Here is an 8,352-nt window from a genome sequence, read left to right on the forward strand (position 1 = left end):
ATTACTGTTATTATTATTTCTGGTGACAGATGTGCCAGCAGAACAAGGGCAATAATTGTGTGCATGCATATTTGTGTGTCCCCTATTTAAATTTATTCTTACTGCTTTGGTGGATATTTAGTAAAAACAGTAACTTCTTACATTGTAAACAACCAAGTAAACACGATACAAAAAAGATGAGAATGAAAAAATCAGATTTCTTTGTTTTGTTACAGGTCACCCATGAATGTGACCCAGGGAAGAAATTCAAGTCTCTGAGTCAAAACACAGTCATCGTGCAAATTCATTGCAGTATGAAGTTCCCCTTGTCATTGGTAAGCAAGCTCAATAACTTATTTAATGAACTCAGTCACAGATGGAGACTACACTGGAGACTTTTCAGAAGCAATTCTAAGTCCATCTCAAAAAGTAACTGTGTCAGGCATTTTGGGACTGAAATTCAAGCAAGAGCCCACCTTGAAAGGACATAGAATTGATTGCATGTGTCTGTTCCTCATGCAGAAGTTTGTCAGAGTGAAGGGAACAGAGGAACTGAAATGATGACAGGTACCTGAAATGGCACCATTTGTTAATGCCTGCTGGTTTCATTCTGGGGGAAATAAAACAACCACTTCTCAGGCAGGGTCCTATACAGTGATTTAAAGATAGCTGTGGGAACAGTAAATAGACTGGCTTCCAGTTCTTTCTCCCAAAAATCTATTCCTTTTCTCTATCAACCCATCTCAAAAAAATGCCTGCCAAGAGAAAGTCACCAGTGGGTCTGCACCCAGCTTCTCCCTGTACCCAGCAGTCAGGATCCTGCCTACAGAGCTTCTGCTTTCTGCTTTATCTCGTTACATACAGCATGCTGCTGCCTGTGGACATGACATTTTATGGAATCTTGGCTCTAGTTCATGCTTAAGATCTTTTGCAGTCTGCAAAACACCCTCTCCATGGTTCCAGGTCACTGATTTTCCAGGGCAATTTCCCTGAGCTCAGCTCAACACTCTGGTCCCGTGGCCCTACAGCCTGGATCCAGCCTCTAGATCCAGCGGCAAATTTCTTATCTTAATCATATATCAGACATACCCAGTTTCAACAGCAGGGGCAGAAACATGCCTTCAGCTGTTTCTGCAGGAGCTGGTCCCTGCAAGCTGCGTTGTCAGCTATCCCATGAAATGTGCCCTCAGGGGACCCCTGTGCCCCAGTGCCTGCTTACATAGAGGTTTTGGCACAAGCTGGGCCAGCATCCTGCTGTGTCCATTGCTGGGGATGGCTTTAGGCAAGCGTGGTCACAAGGTTGTATCTAAATGCCCAAAGAATGCTGATGTCTTGTTTCAGGCTGCTGCCTGACGCACGATTCTCAGTCCAGATTACCTGACTCCCAGCTCAGCCATCCTTTCTAATGTATTTTAAAATAATACTACTATTACTGTTGTAATTACTCATTAATTTGATCCCCACAGCTCCCCCTGAAACTTGCACATCACTCAATCTATTGGTAGGGAAATTGCAGTTGCTGTTTTGTTTTCCTTGAGAGAATGATCTTGGCTCTTTTTGTTTGTTGATAAGGGCATTTCACATTTCACTGGTGATGCCGGCCTGCAGTCCAGATCCAGCACAGAGAAATGGCTACAATCCTTTGCACTGGATGAAGCTTTGGGTTAAGGAATAGTACCAAATCACAGGCATGCCAGTAACATTCCTCTTCCTGCGATTTCATTGCTATGAAATAATATTCTGTGAAGAAAAAAAATATGATGAATTACCAGATTATTTTTTTTCTAACGCAGCTATCAGCAAAGTGAGGATCCAAGAGTTTCAGTGTATAAAGCCAGAAGGAATTATTTGATCATCTAGTCAGACTTCCTAAACATCACAGTCCATTAAGTTCCATGCCAGTATCTTATATTAAAACCAAAGGCTTTTGAAAAACTGAGGAACTTTGGGAGCTTGCATCTTTTGAGGAGATTAAACGGCATGTTTCAGGCAGAATACCAGAGAGACCAAGCTGGTGCCTGAGGAGCCTGGAACCACAGAGAGCTTATTAGGTGGAATATGTTCCCAGAAAGCAAATAGTGCCCTTGTTGCTGAGGGAAGTACAGAACTGTTCTGTTAGTCTTCTCTGGGAGTTAAGCTGCATTTCTAAGCCCCAGCCTCTGTGGTTGTGTCAGTGAGTGAGACAGCCTCTCCAAACCCTGAGCATTGGCTCCAGGATGGAAGAGTGGGTCATCACCCCTCATTTAAACCTGGCACAAGAAGGCTGAGTCCAGTCCCACCCAAGCAGCACCTGTCCCCGGATTCCAATGCTGCAGGCAGGGAAAACGCAGTCCATCCTGGGCTGTATTAAGGAAATACATTTTCTTCCTCCTGTCCTGATACAAGATTGTTGGGAAGGTTTGAGTAGCAAAACTGGGAGTGCACTGAGCATGCTGTGGCCAAAGTAAGCAATCTGCATCAGCAAAACTAGGGTTAGAAGGGCAATCCAGTTTCACCAGCTTCAGAAACAAAGGAGCCCTCCAGTGCTGTCAGCTCAGCTCTCCCAGAGCATTTTGTTAAGACAGAGCATTAAAGCCTCCCTTTTAGGAAAGGTTTCTCGATGATCCTTTTGCTGATGGGAGATCAGGTCTGCAGGGAGAAAATCAATTGAAAGAATTGATTGCAGTTCCTCAGTGGTGCTGGCTGGTGGTCACAGCTCTGCAGTCCCTGACACAGCCCCGGGATCCTGTAGCGTCTCAGTCCCAGTGACTGCCTGCTCCTCCAGGTAGAGCTCTCCAAGGGTGTTGAACCTAGAAGTCAGGTCATGCCCTAAAGAAAATCCTGTTCCTGTTCACCATTTTTGTCATTTGTGTAACTTTCCAAGTTTAAATAATATACTTCGCAATTAGCAACCAGTGAGTATGGAATATCATAAAGAAAGTGGGAACGTGCAGGAGAATTATCCTCTAGGGAAGGCAGCAGAGGAATGAGCATCTTGTTGAAGTATTACAAGCAGCCACCAATAAAAGTATATGTTTATTCATTGTTCCCATCCTATTGTAGGCTTCAAATATCTAGCGTGAAACTGTGCTCAACCTTTCAGTGATTGACAAGGAGTTGAAAGATACTAAAAACTAGGAGACAAAAAAGACATCAGAAAGGCTAACGCTAGCTAGATGGATATGGGCAGCCCCTCATTGTAATCACCTCAAAGAGAGGTGGCTGCATTCAAGAACTGCTGAAGGGAAGAGCTGTGAAGAGCTCCTTTGTGGTCTCATTGCAACAGGCCCCATTTTCTTTGATTACAGCTAAAATCGATATGCTCTGCTGGTTCAGGAACATTCAGTGTATTTCTTAAGTGCTACTTCTTGATTATTGAGCAAAGATGAAGTAAACAGTGAATGTTCTTGGAGTATCAAAGACATTATTTGGGATTATAAGTGAGACAAAAGTCTGGCAAGCAACCGTGAGCTGCATAAACCAAAAATATTCCACATTGTGCTGAACATTCCATTGTCTTCAAGGGATCCTAAAGAGCGTTAACCCATACAAAAGCAAAACACAGCAGGATTAATGTTCCCAAAAGTGCAGAGGAACAAAGTCTCCACCTGATATAATGAACATCATGGGTTAACTCAATTAATTTTAGAGAGCTGGAAGGGTGCCGTTTTTGCTGAGGGCAAAGTGACCTTAACATGTCTTATCAGCATCTCTGCAGAGATCAGACCTTCACTTGAACTCATGGCTCATTTGTCAGCTTTGTGTATGTTAGAAGAAATGACTCTGAGCAGCTACACTGGTGGGCTGTGGTATCATGTGCATTCAACCTTCAAGCTCCCTAAGCAACACGGTGCGTTGAAACACCGACGTGACTGGTATTTGGTTCAGCTTGTACATGAATAAAATCAAAATGTCATCCAATGCTTCAGAATGAAAGAAAATAATTCTTTTGGACAGACTGCTCTAATTTTATCATCGCTGACTTAAGTGGCAGGTCACAATGAAAGTCCTTAGAAATTTCTGTGTTAGAGCAGTAGAGATTTGCCAGTCAGTACAGAAATAAACTGTACCCAAGATTTATCATCGCTGACAGATTATTAGGAAGTGGCATCCAAAAGGTGAAATTCTGTGGCTTGTGTTACATAGGAGATCAGACTATATTATGATAATGGTCTGCTCTGAACCAAAATAAAATATATATCCACTGACTGTTAACACAGATGAGAATCTGTTGTTTTAAAGTGGACAGAAAACATTAGTAAATTTATAAAGGAAAGAATGCTGCAGTTAGAGTAGAACAGTTAATTGAAATCACTGATAGCATTTCTCTACAAGATACTGTCTCAAAAGACTTCTTCTCTGCCTTACAGGAGGAAAAAATCACCACAATCCTCCCTCTCCTCAAGCTTTGTTTCTGCATGAAGTGGAAAGAAGAGTGACCTCAGCTCTGCACACTTGGCGACAAAGTCTGCATCTGCAGGCTGAAAATTTGTAAACCAGTAAAGCTAATTTTGTTGCAAGATATATGAAGAAAAGAACAGATTTAAATTGCTTTTCACACTCTGTGTAAACATCTTAAAAGCTTGTTCTGTGATTTGTCAGCACTGCAGGCCAAATAGGGAGGATAGTTGATACATTTCTTTGGCACCTATTCAAAGTTTTTCTGCACAGAATGCAAGCGAATATTTGGTTTGATTTATTATTTGATATTGTTTAGGAATATCCATAGCAGGCCATGCTTTACGTTTATGTGCATACAGTTCAATGCAGGCAACACTCAGTGAGATATATATATTATGAGGATTATTTTCATTTGTGACCAGGGTGTGTGTACACTCTTCCTACCTTGCTAAGGTGAAATGAACTGAGTGTTTACCTCTGTTGTACTGGAAGTGAAGAATGCCAGTAGAGGAGTGCAGAGCTGTGCTTCTACATCCTCCTCCTAACCTGATAGCAACAAGCAAAAAATAATAATAATAAAATATTTACAAGGAGAGTCCCATGCTGCAGAGCTAGCTTGCTATGGATGAAACTCTCCTTCCTCGCTGACTCCAACCCCTTTAATACAACTGGGGGACCCTTCAGTCTGGAGTTCTTAGAAAATCAACCTGCTACCTTAAGAACAGAGCTGCTGTAAATTGCAGTTTTCAGCAAATAAATGATTTTCACTCCAGCTTTTTTAGATCTTCTATGTTGTTATTGAACTACCTAAAACTTTAAAAACAGTATTTTTTTATGTCAAGATGAAACAATATTATTTTCAGAGTTCCACCATTCACATTTCTAGATGGCAATAACAACTAGGGATATAACAGTATAGTTTGGATTCACACACCACCTCCCATTCTACAAGTGATGAGTGAAAAAAAAAAAAAAAAAAAAAAGATTATTGAAACAGCAACTGTAAAGTAATAGCATGCTTTTGTTCAAAGAGAGGGATTAAGAACATAAAACTGAGCCTTTGTAATTCCAGGAATCTTCACAAGAGACTTCCAGTTTATACTGGTCCACAGCATCCCTGTCTCATGCTGATCACCCTGGGCACTGAGAGAAACCTCACCAAACTTCGGATCCAGAAGAAGAGATCTGAAGTTACCAGAGGAACTTTCTACAGGAAATCAATCCACCTTCCAACTCCCCATCTGCAAAAACAAGCTATGCAACAAAGAAATCCTTCTCACTGACTTCAGGTGACCAGCAGAAGCCCTGAAGCAATGGGAAAGCAATGGTGGTAGTGACAGCACAGATGGTCCCAGAGCAGGCTTGTGTCCAGCTACAGGCTGAGCAGTGCAAAGCCAATTCTGTGAGCACAGCTTGAAAATGCTTGTGGTAAACTTAATGAGAGGCTTTTCTTGATGAAAAATTGGCAGCTGTTGACAAATTCAGTGGTTTTGAAGGATTTCATTACAAGAGAATATGCAAACAGCCTTAACAAGTTTCTGCTCAGCTTTCATATGCCTCTGTCTGCACAACAGCCTTGATTAGGTAAACACAACAATAGCTATTTCTCTTCAAAGGGTTACCTCTCAGCTAGCTGTGCAACAGCACAGGATAATTAGGGTGAAGAATCAGTGCTTCTGAAACTGGGACAGACAGCTTTCTGTTTACTGACATGCTGCTAAAAACCCTTTTTGGAAATTTGGTGCCAGGTTTGTGAGTTTATTAGGGTTTTTTTGTTTGTTTTGTTTGTTTGTTTACATTATTGTTACTATTTTTAAAGGCATTAAAATATAGCAATGAGATCACAATCTTGGAGTCCCATTCATTTCAAAGTATCCGTTGACTTCATAACCTCTTACAGAAACAAAAGTATCTTAACACACTTCATTTTAGCCAAAGTGGAAAAGCAGCTAAAAAAAGTGACCAATACTATATTCCTAAAATTGGGCACTGAGTCATTTGGACAAACTGTGAGCCTCTTGTCTCACACCCTGGCAATCAGAAGACAAAATGTCAGCTCTTTTCGGTTTAAAAAATAAAAAGGACAACAGACTAGATGCTAATTCTGGACCTCTGTAGCTCTCCAGGGATTGTCTTACTGCAGATGACTCACATGACAGATGTATTTTATCAATACAGATTCCAAGTCATCTTTTGGCAGCATTTCTTCAAGGGACATAGTCAAAACCATACACTTACTTTTTTCCAACTGTATTATGTGCCTGCAGTGCCCTTGGATTAGCATGTCTGGGCTCTACAGCAGAGTTTAAAACCATCTAAACAAAGATCTTGGACAGCTCACTTTTAGTGAACATAAGGCAAATTCTGCTTACTACAATTTTCCTCTGGTGAAAAACGAACAATAAAGATGAGTCCGATTCATTTGTGTTATGCCACTTTCTTCCTGAACTGTGAGATTCTGGTGTTCCAGTTCCACATTTTGTGCAAAAAGAAAAACTGCATGCAGCTGCACTTGAAAAAGAAATCATGTGCTGCTTTATTCTGTTGTTTGCTTTTGTTGATTATTGGTTTTCAGTGGTTTTGTTTGTCTGTTTTCACTTTGTCATTTTGCAACATTGTTGCAATTACTAAAGGATATTAGGAGAAGATATATGTGTGCTACTGGGAAGAAGGAAGATCTATACAAAACATATAACCCACTGAATATATATACTAAGCCATAACTAGGGTGCTACATACTTCTCACTCTAGCTCTCACAAAAATCACTCATTGTATACAGGATAAAAACAATCAGATTTGAGCTTCAAGATGTAGAGTGAGCAAAAAGCCCAGAGCAGACAGTCCCAAGCTGGGTCCCATCCTCCTCAGCTACACTTCACAAGATTAAATCTGAAATGTTCAGCACCTTGTACACCAAGAGCAAGACCAGATATCACATCTAGAATTACCACTGCCACAGGCGTCAGACACTCCATCAATAGTTCTGAAGACAGGAGTGGTTCCTCCGATGTTCAAAGGACTCTTCTCAATATTTTGTTAATTTGAATGCTTTCCAGCACTGTCATCCTGTGGTACAGAGGTCTGCATGTCAAAAGCCTAGGAGAGAAAGTCTGGTGTCTAACTCCAAACTTTTCGTGCTTTACAAATTTTAAAGCTAAGTAAATGGCAACAAGGACACCACCCATGACGGTGAAATCACGGGGTTGGAGGCTTTTATTTCTTGAATTGTTTCTTCTTTCAGATAAATGTGATTTCTAAAGTAAGTCACACATTATACAAAACATGCATACAAAATCACATTGATTTTGACTTTAAGTGTCAGCATTTTTAGTCTTGTTAATTTATAAACACCTCCACTATATGTAAAAACAATTAGCATTTAATTTTGTTCCAGACAGTGTTGGTGCTCTTTCCTGCCTGCCTCTCTCCCCCACACCTGCAAATAGTCTTGGGCTTCAGTCTACAACAGTTGCTATTACCACTCTGAAGGAGTCCAGGCATGAAATCTCTGAATAAAGAGCTGTGGGAGTAGAGTTTTGCCAGGTCAACAAAAGCAAACTAGGAAAACATGTCCAATATACTCTCTGTTCAAGCTTCAAACAAATTTGACCTAACCATTAGGAGGATAACAAATTGCCAGACCACAGCATCAGAGCAACCCTTGGCAGAGCTTGCCCAAATTCTTTCTAACCTTTTGAAAATAACATATTACTGGCTCATATGAGCCACTGTGTGAACGGTGCTAAAAGCCCTTGTCCAAGCACCAGCTTGGGACCTTCATATTTGTTAAGGTGATTGGGTTCTGCTGGTTTTCTACTAGGGTAATTGCCCTAGATCACTTGATAATTGTGAGAGTCTCACCTAATTTCCAGTCTATGCCCAGGCTGGCCTGGTTTGATCAGTTTAAAATGTTCAGAACATACAGGGAAAAAAAAAAAATCCATTATTATGCTTCTCAGAAAGACTGAAGATCCCAAGTTTAATGTTTTCAG

Source organism: Coturnix japonica, chromosome 3 (genome assembly GCF_054131305.1).
Source record: "Coturnix japonica strain WE chromosome 3, WE-NBRP24, whole genome shotgun sequence".
Classification (NCBI taxonomy): Eukaryota; Metazoa; Chordata; class Aves; order Galliformes; family Phasianidae; genus Coturnix; species Coturnix japonica.